Raw genomic sequence first — 12,191 nt, 5'->3', positions numbered from 1 at the left:
AAGCCAACCCCAGGTTCCCAAAGTACCTCCGACTGAAGACAGCCACTGAGACTTGTCTTACCCGGGCCTTCCACCTAGGTGGATGTTCTCTGGCTGTGGAAGTCTCTAGGCTCGAGGACCCGCAGTGCAGATGGTCACGCAGGGTGTTGAGCTGATAGGCCGCTTGTGCCGCTGTCAGGGAGCAGGCCGTCAGGGAGCCTTCGAAATTCATGCTGGGGGTGCAGCCCCCATCCCCCTATGTGAGTGTGCTGCTGGGGCAGGGCAGCCGCCTTGGGAGCTTTGGAACTGGATCCACCACAGGGCAGAGGAGGTCTGACCCCTCCTTATTGTGGCAACTGAGTCGCCTTCAGGAAGGCTCAGGTTGTCTGATGGCTTTTGGAAAGCCTGAGGGTCCAAGCCACACCCTCGGCCCGCAGCCACCTTGCAACCAGGCAGGCCACAGAGCACCTTGCCCTCCGTGCCTGCTGTTGCTGTTCCCACCAGCACAGGGCCAAGGCAGTCCCTGTGCCCCAGGTGAAGCACCGAAGCCTGCCTGCAGGCCCATGGACCTGGGCCTGCTGTTCCATAGTGTCACTTCTCCTTTTTCAGCCAGGGGACCTCAGTGTCAGCTGACCTGGGCAAGTCGGCTTCTCTGAGTTCTACCCAAGCTGGTCAGTAAAACTTGCCCCACAGACCTGCCTGCCCCCGCACCCCTACACTGATGCTTGCTCTTCTGCTTTTCCACACCAGGAAGGGCCCAGCCTCACCTACACGACCTGTGGTCCCCCAGCCTGCTGAGGCTCCCCTTAGACTTATAAGCCTGTGGCCACTAGCATCTGGCCTCCTGTCCTCCCTGCCTCCCCAGGGTCCATATGGGGAACTACTGTGCTTTCTGCCTACCCCAGGGGGCCCCCGGTGCTCCCTCCAGCCATCCTCTCAGCTCTGCCCTCCCGGGGCAAACAGTGGTATTCCCCTGTCTTTCTCCATCAGAAATGGTGGAGTCACGTGGGGCCCGAGGCCGCCTACTCCTGACACTAAGGGTGACCCTGGGCTGGTGGGTTGAAAGACAGGGGAGCAGAGAGGAGGGAGCCGGAGGGGGCCGATCACATGTCTGGCACACGGGTGCACTGTCTCGTGTGTGTGAGAGGCCGGCGAGTGAGCAGGGAGAGGCTCCAGCTCCTGCTCCTGCATCCCCCCTCCCTGTCCCCCCTCTCCTCTCATCCAGAACCCCTGCCCACACCCTCCCCTGCTTCGTCTTCCCTCCCCACCTCCCCCCAGCGCTGCAGCCCAGGCTGCACCTGCCTTCCCAGCTCTCCCCCTTCTCTGCCCTCCCCCGATTTCTCTCTGCTTCTCTCCAGCTGCCAGCTGATCGGGTCAGGCAAGTCCATCCCATCCTGAGAGCCCCAGGGCCCCCTTCGACCTCTAACCAGACCCCTCCTCTTCCTGGGACACCTCTCTTCCCGGGCCTGCCTGGGTGACTGTTCTGTGACTTGGCCCCCGGCCCCCATGCCTCCCCCTTCATCTGTGACTTTAGTCTGTAGTGGTGGTGAGCTGACACCCCAGGCGTGACCTCGGTGACTCTTGTGCCCCCTCGGTGGTATTGCTCCTGCCCTGCTCTATACATGTCTATAAATACACGGGCACACACACACGTGCACACACGCATCTCTGGTGCTGGGAACCGCCGGCTGTGCTGTCCTTCTGAGTCTTGTGGCCCAACTACAAGCAAACACTGTCACCCCAGCCACCCCCGCCAACACGTGCCACCTCCGACGAGCCTCCCTGCCATTCCCAGCCTGTGCACAGTCAGCCCCCCCAGCCACCTTCCTGCCCCTTCCCCGAGCATGGGGGTGCTGTCCCGGCAGCTGTGTGCTTCTGGCCGCGACCAGTCCTGCTGTCTCTTGGCTGAGAATGAAACCCATTTCTGAACAATGGGGAGCAATGTGTTGTGTGCTGGCTGTGTTCTGTGGAGTTCAGGGGGAAGGGAAGGTTTAAGCATGAGGGCGCAGGGGTGCCTGGGAGGCCCCAGTTTTTCCCAGGCTGCTCGGGAAAGCACCTGGACTTAGCTGGTCTTCATCTGAACCCTGCTGTGGCCTGGGTGGGGGCCCCAGAAGAACAGGGTGAGAGGAGAAATGCCTAGGCTGGAAGCCAGTACTCTGGCCCTCCCGGGGCGGCACGCAGCCCACAGGCGCCAATGCGCACCTCGCACCCCGAAGCCTGCCCTCTGCTGGCAGGACCCACACCCAGCGCAGCGCCTGAGCCCAGATCCCAGGGCCCAACCACGTGGTGAGTTCGGTTTATTCAGAAACAAAAGTGAAACACCAGGAACCACTCCCTGGCCTTGCCTCCTTCCTCTGTCCTGGGCGATCTATAAATAAGTTTCCTCCATGTCAACTGATTCATAGAAACCTCCTCTCCCAGGGGCCACCACAGCCTCCGCTGTGATAAAGGTAAAAATAAAAAAAAAAATAAAGAAAAATCAAAACAATTATTGGGTCCAACAAAAAATTAAAAACAAAACAAAACAAAGAAAAACAAAAACAAAATTGGGTGCAAAGGCCCATGGGGAAATTTCAAAAGGGAGCAGGGGAGGCCACCCCTTTGTGGATCTGGGTGGTCTCAAATAAACCACTGCTATCTCTGTGGCTACACTCTAGACAGGTGTTGGTGCCCACCTGCCTCAGCTGGTATCTCTGTCTGGACTTAGCCCCCGTGCTGGGCTTTCAAAGTGCTGCCCCGCTCGACATGGTTGGGGTGAGGTGGGGGGCACGTGGCCCAAAATTGCCTAATATAACCTAGGCCCTCTGCAAGAAGGCCTGGTAAGGATTCAATTGGTCATTCAAGGAGCCCCTATATTGTAGAACGGAGCCCCCTAAATAACTAGCTGGATATTTCTAGCTCCTTGCCTCTGGAAGTATGATTAGTCCAGAGTTAAATGAAGACACAGCCCTAACCTCAGAGGCTAGGGTCTGCACCTATTTCACCCTATTAGATAGGGGAGTTGTTGGACCCCTTTTTTAAGCCGAGGGATGAAAGGACGACTGGGAAGGAGAGCCAAAGGATGGGGGGGAAAGCCTGGGGAACAGGGATGGGTTGGTGAGGGCCAGGTGGGGGCAGAGCCTCCGGCCCCATGCCGGTGGCCTAGACCACCATTATCTTCACCTCCTTCTCGTCAGCCTGGTAGAAGAAGGGAAGGCATGGGCTGTTTCCAATGGTGACGCCTTCCTGGGAGTTCTGCATTTCTTGAAGCAGCTGAACGACCTGCTGCGCAGAGGCGTTCTCGAGGGGAGTCAGGCCCAGCTGGGCCTCGCCCTGGGTCGGCTGCACATCGTGGACAAGGCTCACCTTACTTGGTTCTTTAGAGAGTGTAAGGGCTGGAGCAGGGCACAGCGCAGGTTTTCTGATCCCATGCAGACCGGGTAAAGGAGGAGTCAGAGTCCTCAGTGGTTTTGCAGTTTTTTTATTGGGGTTCACCAGGCATATGGCAGGCAGGGGTGAAGCAAATCTTCACTTTATCTGGGCTCTCTGGTGATCTCGGCTTCTCTTCCGGCTTCAGCTTCGGCTTCTACTGCTGCTGCTGGCGTCCCCGTGACGCCGCCCTTAAAAAGCACAGTCTTAGCTCAGCTGAATCCCATCTACCTATGCCCACACCCTACTCCAGGTGCCCGCCATCAGGCATGCATTCAGGACAAGGATCCATCATCTATCCTGATGGCGGAAGAGCAGAAAAGCCTGATATTTTCTTTACCCTACAGAGAGACAGAGACAGGATGCTGTGTGCCTGGCGGAGTGTGCTCTTCCTGACCAGCCCCCGTTAGGGGCTTTCCTCACCTTGGACGTTGGCGGTGCCAAGCTTCTTGGGGACTAGGCATGCGCTAGTGGGCTCAGCAGCAGGGTTCTGGGCAGGTGCTCAGGGCTTCGCCCGCCATTCGTTGCGTGCCTCCACCAGCCGCAAAACCAGCTCTTGCAGCTCTAACAGCTTCACCTGGAAGCAGAGATGCTCAGAAGCCCGCCCCGCCCCCAGCCGCACCACCATGGAGCCAGAGCTCTGACTACCTTCATCTCCTCTTTGTCCTGGGCCAGCTGCCTTATGGACTCCTCCTTCTCTTGGTGCTCCTCCCTCATCACTGCTCTCTGGTACTGGTAGAGAGCGATGTATTCTCCTAGGGGGAGGGCGCGCAGACAGCTTAGCTGCTGGGGTCTCCCCAGCCTCTGCATAGCACCCCAGCTGCAGGGCACAAGCCTCCCCGCTCACCGATGGTGACAGTCTCTCCAGACATCTGGATACATCGATGCTCCAGCTCCTCCATCCAGTCCTGTAAGCCCACTTTCTCCTGCATGAGCTCAGTAAAGCGGCCCTCGGCCAGACAGCGGGCTCAGGGGCTCAGCAGTGCCGGCCTGCCCAGCACCCAGCCCGCCCAGCCCTCCGGAAAACCACACTGTAGGGTAAGATAAAACTATCAGGCTTTTCTGCCCTCCCGCCTTTAGGATAGATGAGGGAACCCTGTGGTCTGAATGCAAGCCTGATGCAGGCACCTGGAGTAGGGTGTGGGCATATGTAGATGGGATTCACCTGGGCTAAGACTGGGCTTTTAAGGGTGGCATTCACAGCAAAAGCAGAGAAACGTAAGCAGAACCGAGAGAGCAGAGCAGCAGAGACCACCAGAGAACGCCAGAGAGCCCAGAAAGAGTGAAGACTTGCTGGGGGCTGGGAGGCCTGCCAGCCTCCTGACCCCCTAGCACCCCTACCTGCCATGTATCCAGTAAATCCCAATAAAAGCCTACAAAAGCCACTGAGGCTTCCAGGACTCTCTTCTCCTGGACCCAGTCTGCTGGATCAGAAAACTTGCCCCGTGTCCATTCCCTCCTCTCTTACAATTGGTGTAAGTCAGCACGATGATCCATGCAGACCGGTATGGAGCCCTCCGAAGACCGGGAGGGACTGAGGAGCAGCAGTGTTTGCCTGTGACAGCGCTGGACGTGTCATGGCGGGACAGGGGAAGGGCAAAGTCCGGGAGCTGCGGGATGAGACCTCGCCTGGAGGAGGAGATGCCCGAGAGGACCAGCCAACAATCCCCGACTAGGCAGCAAGAATCATCGGGGGAGAAAGGACCACGACTCAGAGCTCCCCAGTGTGGACAAAGGGAAAAGCCGATGAACTTGGACTAATGGACTAACAATCCCGCCAGAAGGGGGAGGACCTTGGCAAGTTTGATATGTTTTGGGGACCCTGAGGAAGGATGGGATTGTCCACCCCCAGAGATGGGAGTCTGGGGGTGTCAGTGGGCCTTGGTGGCCAAAGGCAGCCGGTGTACTGCCCAGCAGCTAAGCAGAGGAGAAAAGCCAACTGAGAAGGCAAAAGCTGGTGCTAAGTTCGGGAAGCCCTGAGCGGCTGTTACGCACTACGTAAGCTAAAGGCCAGTGAGTCTTTTAAAATCACCTGTGGGTGATGCCCTGCTCATAGTTGAGGGTGAGGAGCTGAGGAGCCCATCTTTGGGGGTGGGTAGGGAACGTGGCTTGTGGTGGAGCCCACAGCCAAAGAGGGGACCCAAGAGAGGCTGCATGTGGACTTGTATCCACGGATCCCCGACCCATGTGCTTGTGCAGTGGGTTGGCCTGAGTGCAGGGGCCTGCATGCTGGAGCGTTGGAGCGACCACAGATAGAAAACCCTGAGGGATGGGCGATTACACCCAAAGAGTACAGAATCGCCAACCCAAGAGTGAGTGCATCCTGGGGGTGGATGTGGTGTGTGGCTTGTGGCCGAGACTGCAGCCGGAGGGGGCCGGGAGGCCTGATGGCTCCTGGCGTGTGACAGCTGATGCCTGAGTGGTTCCCTCCCTCGCATGAGCAGTGCCTTCGGCAGCGGAAGTGGTGGATCATCTACTGGTGCCAATAATTGTCTTTTGCCACTAGGTTGATGCCCTGCCTGGACTTATTTGTGTTCTGTTATATTTCATTGTGATATATTTCATTTGCTTTTGTGGGCCATGGCTGCAGTGTTCCTATTCGTCAAGAGAAACGTGTGTATCACTTGTATAGACTGTCTGTCAGAAAACCCTGAGGGGGTGGATTGTAGGGTAAGGTAAAAGTATCAGGCTTTTCTGCTCTCCCGCCCATAGGATGGATGATGGAACCCTGCGGTCCCGAATGCATGCCTGATGCGGGCACCTGGAGTAGGGTGTGGGCATAGGTAGATGGGATTCCCCTGGGCTAAGATGGGCTTTTAAGGGTGGCGTCATGGGGACGCCAGCAGCAGCAGAGAAGCAGAAGCAGAACCGAGAGAGCAGAGCAGCAGAGACCACCAGAGAACGCCAGAGAGCCCAGAAAGAGTGAAGACTTGCTGCGGGCTGGGAGGCCTGTCAGCCTCCTGGCCCCCTAGCACCCCTACCTGCCATGTATCTGGTAAATCCCAATAAAGTCTGCAAAATTCACTGAGGCTTCCAGGACTCACTTCTCCTTTACCCGGTCTGCTGGATCAGAAAACCTGCCCTGTGGCCATTCCTTCCTGCCTTACACACACTCACCTGCAGTTTCTTCTTCTCACCAGGCTCCCTGAAGGGCCTGGTGGGTCTCCCCAGGCACACTTTCCCCCCGGGGGCTGGGGCCTCCATCTTCTCAGGCTCCTGGTCCCATGGGGCTACCTGCTGAGCCAGGAGCCAGCAGAGCAGCTTTTGCTCCTTTAGCTGCCTGTGCAGCCGCGCCTGTTCTTCCTCAGCACTGGCCAAGGCCGAGTTACAAAATGCCACCTGTGGGCCAGAGGTGCAGGGTGCCCCTGTGGGCCCGGCAGGAGGTTGGGAGGCACACCTCTCAGGGCCTCCGTGGGCACACCTGAGATTCGAGGATGGTGTTGGTGTCTACCCACTGGCTCCCAGCAGAGGTGGGAACCAAGAAGAAGGGTGTGCTGGTGGGAGGGGGAAGGTGGGGCAGGGAAGGGGCTCCAGGGCCAAGCTCACCATGGCCTCGCAGCTGTCTAGATCGTCCGGGATGCTTAGTTTTGTCAGGGGACCCTTGTCCTCCTCTTCCTCCTCCTCTTCACTGTTCAGTCCATTTACTGTTGGGGGGGGCAGCCAGAGGGGCTCAGAGAACCCCTGGGTTCTGAAGCAGCCCTGAAAGCCAGCAAGCTCTGCCCCCTCCTCTCTGTGCAACCCCGCGCCAGCAAGTCCCCAAAGGAGAAGGATCCAAGTTGTCCTAAGGGTGGCTTCCATCTCTTTGGAGTGCTCCTTTAGGGGTGTCGGAAACTGTTCACCAGACTGAGACTGGCACTGGAGACAACACTCCACCAGAGTGTTGATGCTGTGTTGCTGGGCACTGTCCCTTACAGTTCCCTCCCTCTGTATTTACTTAGTTCCAACAGGGAATCAGTTAGTTGGTGATTTTGTTCTGGTCATGAGGTGGCACCAGAGACCTGTCCTTGCTGACCTTTGCTTTTTCCCAGTGGTTCTCAGCTGGCCTTAGACTATTTGTAGGTCTCCGTGGAATCCTTGTCTTCCTCTGATGGCGCCCGGAGCCGCTCGATCACCTCTGTGGTGATTTCTTCACCGTTCTCCACAGTTCCCATTTGTGGGGTGCGGTGCCTGAAATAGTTCCTCTCTACTCAGTGTCCCACTTGATCTGTAGTTCGTTCTTGCAGTTTTTTTTTTCCCTCCTTTCCGTTGGTCGGAGAGAGCCTACTCAGTGGGTGGGGGAGGGTGGTGAAACTTTTCTCAGACGTGACCCAAGAACCCCAACTGTGAACCCACGTGACCCAAGAACCCCAACTGTGAACCCAACACCTCTCCAAAATATCACTCCTCACCAATGTCAACGTTATAAAAACAAGCAAAGTCAGAGAAACAGTCAGCAAGAGGCACATCGAGGAGAACTGGCTGTAACTGAGTGAGGCAATTTGGATTATGGAACATAAAATGTACATTAGGAAAAACTGATGAAATTAAGCACGGAGTTTGGTCACTGTGTCAACATTGCTTCATTAGCTGTGAAAAAAAAAGACAACTGTATTCATGTAAGATGTTAACAAAGTGGAAATGGTGTGGGATGAATAAGAACTGTACTATCTTTGCAACTTTTCTGTAAATTTAACAGTATTCATTAAATGTTATGTTTTTTTTTTAAGTCCTCAATACTAAATAGGTTGTAAAAGGAAAAAATGATCTACTTTCCTGTTTCCCAAGGTTTTGTTATCCAGAGGCTGGAGAGAGGGGTCCTGGGGAGAAAAGCTGGAAACCTCACACCCAGGGCATTCCCCCGAGTCTCCTCTCCTCTGAGCCCTGCTTCTCTGACTCCTCACAGAGCATCTCACCACCAGGACGCCGCCCTCCAGGACCCCCAACTCTGCCCATCTCAGAACCGGCCCTGTCCGGGCAGCTCCACCAGAATCCGAAACACTCCACCAGAATCGGGAAACAGTCAAACAACCCTTTTTATACCGGGGCTGCCCTGTAACAGTTTGGCGCAGTAAAGAAAAGGGGAGCCAAGCTAAACTTCCTCAAAGGAAGGGACAATTCATTGCGCCCCCAGGCAAGCGTCATACCCAAGATGGGTGTCCCTGAAATCGTGCACGTTGTGGGGGGAGATGTCATTTCATAGGGTGAGGAGAGGTTAGGCAGGAAAACTGGGTTGGTAGCGGGGGGAAACAGGCTTAGGGGGAACTAAGTTGTTTTTTTGTGGAGCCGAGTTGTTTTCTCCTGCTTATGGCTTCAGTTTTGGTTTGATGGAATCAGGGGTACTGGTGTCAGGGCCATCTTGTTGTTTGTATGTGGGCTTCCCCATTCCTGGCCCCTGCATCGACCTTTCATACCAGCCTTTTGTTGAAAAGGGGCAATGGTTCTCTCTTTGGCTACTTCCTGCTGGACAGGGGCGAAGACCAGGGTGGGCGCTCAGGCCTGGTTATGAGACAGTCTTTGCAGCGCGAGGATATGGGTGGAGAAGGAGTTGGTTAAAGGTGGTATGGGACAATTCTTGGATCCGGTGTTGGATGAAATGGACTAAGCATGGGGCAAAAAGAAAAAATGAGGAGATTAGGATAAGAAGCCCTGTGAGTGGTAATACCTGGTCCGAGGCTGTGCTGATCTGGAATTGCTGGGCATAGACAGAAGAACTGGAAGTGGCTTGAAGAGATGGGATTAGAATCAGAGGAAGGAGAGGGGCCTCCCCGGTGGCGCAGCGGTTTACGGTTGAGCGCTGGGTTGTGAAGCTGCCCACAGCCTCTACAGCACTGGTTCAATCCCTGGCCTCAAGGCGAGGGTCCCACATGGCGGGCAGACCTCTCCTGCCGCCCACTGCTCCCCTCAGCAGTGTGCTTCGTCAAGTCTGCCTGTTCTGCTCTTCGCTTTGTCTCTGGTGAGTTCTCTCACCCTCTTGTGTTTCTGACTGTACCCAGTGCTTGCATAAATAAATCTTTAAAGAAAAAAAAAAAAAGAAACAGAGGAAGGAGAATCAGAGGGCCTCTACTCTATAGGCTGAGTGGGATGTGGACCAGGGATGCATTGATGCAAACCCGAGTTGGGCCCATGTGCTTGTATACATACTGCTTGTCCACAGGGACCACTTTGACCCTGGACAGCTGATGCCTTGACAGCCGTTGGTGTAGTCAGGATGATCGTGTGTGGACCCATCCACTTTGGCGGAAGTGCTTTTGGAGAGATGGCTTTCAGAAGAACCTGGTCTCCAGGGCACAGCAGGTTGACAGGTGCATCAGGGGACGGAGGCACAGGTTGTGGCAGACAAAGGTCTGCGTGTTCTTGGAGCAGCTGTCTGAGCAAAGAGAAGTATGGAAAATATCCAGCCAACAGTGTAGGTTGGACGCGGAGCTCATGGTTAGTAAGAAGAGGTCTGCCATACATCCGTTCAAGGGGGCTCAGGAACAAGGGGCCATGGGGAGTGGTTCGGAGGTGCACTAAAGCCAGTGGGAGCAGCTCCACCCAGGATTTGTGGGCTCTGTGGAGAGTTTGGCTAGGTGGTCTCTGGTCAGACCATTTACCCGTTCTACCTTACCAGAGGATTGCAGTCGGGAGGGAATGTGTAGTTCCCAGGTGATGCCCAGGGAGGAGACCTGTGGAGTAATCTTTGAGATAAAGGCAGGTCCACTGTCCGAATGGTGATGGTGTCCACCGTAGTAAGAAGAGGGTGTTACCTGCGTTAGGGAGTGGAACACCCGTGAAGCCTGGCAGGATGGAGAGTGGAGGATTGGGAGAGGGAGATGAGAGGGTCTTTGACAAAGAGAGTAGAAATCTAACAGACAAGAGGGTGATGGAGGGGAGAGAGCCTGATGAGTGAGCAGGTCCTGGAGCCGATGTGGAGAACTAACATTTACAGGTTGGCCCAGTGTGGGTTTTAAGGCCTTAGGTCTAGCGAGACGAGAAGCTGCCGCAAGTGCACGCAGGCAGGGCTGCCATCCTCTTACAGTGGGATCCATTTGTTTAGAGAAATAAGCAACTGCTCGCTGGACTGGCGTAGGTTGGCCCAGAACCCCTAGAGCAACGCCCTGTTGCTCATCTGTCAATAACAGGAATGGCTTTCCCGGGTCTGGGAGTGCGAAGGCTCATCTCAGAGAGCTTTTCCTGGATAAAGCAGAGAAAATGGGGTGTAGAAACAAATAAAAGCATGATCATGATCACCAGGCCTACTATGGGAAGGATCCATGGCAGTAAGGGAGAGTTGGTCCAAGTTTGGATGTCCTGGCCCCAGCTTCAGCTGACAAAAGTTCAGTCAGAGGGGGCTTTGCTGGTCAGATGAGCAAGCCCATGAATGTGTTGGAGGAGGGGGAGACACCTGAGTACACACGATTTCTCACCAAAACCTCCCTCTCAGACCTTCAACACTTTCTTTTGCTTGCTTTCATTCTAATGCCATTTCATTTTACCCATCCGGCTTTACATTATCTTAAGGCCCTTCAGAATATCCCTCTTCCATACATTTCTTTTTTCAAACACTCATACCTCACCTTACTTGCATTTACCAAACTTAGCAAAACCTTAGTTTTAGAAGGGAATTGAACACCATCTAAACAATGATGAAAAAACACAAATTTAAGGTAGACAGCCCCTGTAGTTTTTCGTTCCTGTACCCAGTGATTTAATTGGCAGAGACTGGTGTCCAAAGCCTGCATCTGTTGGGCGATATTAATGTTTCCAATTTGGCTAAGGTCACCCTGCAGGGTTTGAATCCAGGGAGGAGGAAGGGTGGGTAGCCGTCTGGAGAGGATTTTTAAAAGGAGAAATTCCAGCTGGACTGACACTGTGTAAGAATCCCAAGTTGCAAAATCCCTCCTGCACGTACTCCATGACGAGCTGCAGCTTCGGCCCAGGGGACACTGGACACCTAGGTGTGCTCACTGCGGGACTGAGACTGATCATAGCCTAGGCTTCGTGGAGCAGGAAGATGTGCGGATTTTCCAGCTGAGCAGGTCATGGTGGATTAGGGCTGCTCTGTGAATAACCTCTGCCCACCTTGGAGAGTCCCGTTTGGATTCTAATATACTGGTCCCAGAGTCTTTCTTAAGGGGAGCTAGAGAGCCTATCTATGTGCTCCTTGCAATCTGCACGATTTACCACCCAGGCCCAAGCCTTTGCAAGAGCTCCTGCATCCTCTGCACCATCTGTGTGCCCAGGGGTGAGCAGCAGGTTTCTCCCACCAAGGGGGCAGTACCTAAGATGGGGGAGAGAGGCCTAGGGTTCTTCGCCTGTGGCCCTGGGACCTCTGGAGGCTCTGCCCACACAGCCCCACACCCCTCTCCTGGTCCTGTACCTGCTCAACTCTCCCCAACCCCTCCACACGCCAACCCTCACCCGCTCTGCTCCTCTCCAGATGCTTCACCAGTTTCGTTGCCTGTCTGGTCCTTCACCTGCTCTGCTCCAGGGACATCAGTGCTGCCCAGACTTCTGTGCTGCAGTCCTGTGAGTCTCATGCTGCTCCTGGCCCCTCTGACTGGGCCCAGCCCCGGAGCCTCTCCAGAGCCTCAACCTTCCCTGGTGTACTCCTGTTCACCATGGCCACTGAGTGCTTGTTCTTTGGGGGTGGGGGGTCTTCTGCCGGGTATGGCACTATTTTTAATCTTTGTTGCTCTCCAGTTCCAATGCTGCACAGCAGCAACAAAATTCTAGGATAATTTCTAATACTCTATCTCTGGCCCTGATGATTGCTGAAGGGGCCACTGCACTGGAAGGCCAGTCACATATTGGGGGACGTCTTAGGGTGGTGCTGGAGGGCTGGG

General features: G+C 55.1%; 1 long non-coding RNA gene across 1 annotated transcript; it reads right to left on the bottom strand.

Annotated features, from left to right (window-relative positions):
• Window positions 1-2,292: 2,292 nt before the first annotated feature.
• Window positions 2,293-11,803, bottom strand: LOC129146295 (uncharacterized). Its single transcript, XR_008552855.1, has 4 exons — window positions 4,235-11,803; window positions 4,036-4,142; window positions 3,811-3,964; window positions 2,293-3,578 (listed from the first exon to the last, which is right to left on the bottom strand). It is a non-coding gene; the product is annotated as an uncharacterized LOC129146295 (long non-coding RNA).
• Window positions 11,804-12,191: the final 388 nt, after the last annotated feature.

The sequence above is a fragment of the Talpa occidentalis genome, unplaced genomic scaffold, assembly GCF_014898055.3.
Source record: "Talpa occidentalis isolate TD23 unplaced genomic scaffold, MPIMG_talOcc4v2.1 talOcc4.2, whole genome shotgun sequence".
NCBI classification, from domain to species: domain Eukaryota; kingdom Metazoa; phylum Chordata; class Mammalia; order Eulipotyphla; family Talpidae; genus Talpa; species Talpa occidentalis.
This window is presented reverse-complemented; position numbering and strand designations above follow the sequence as displayed.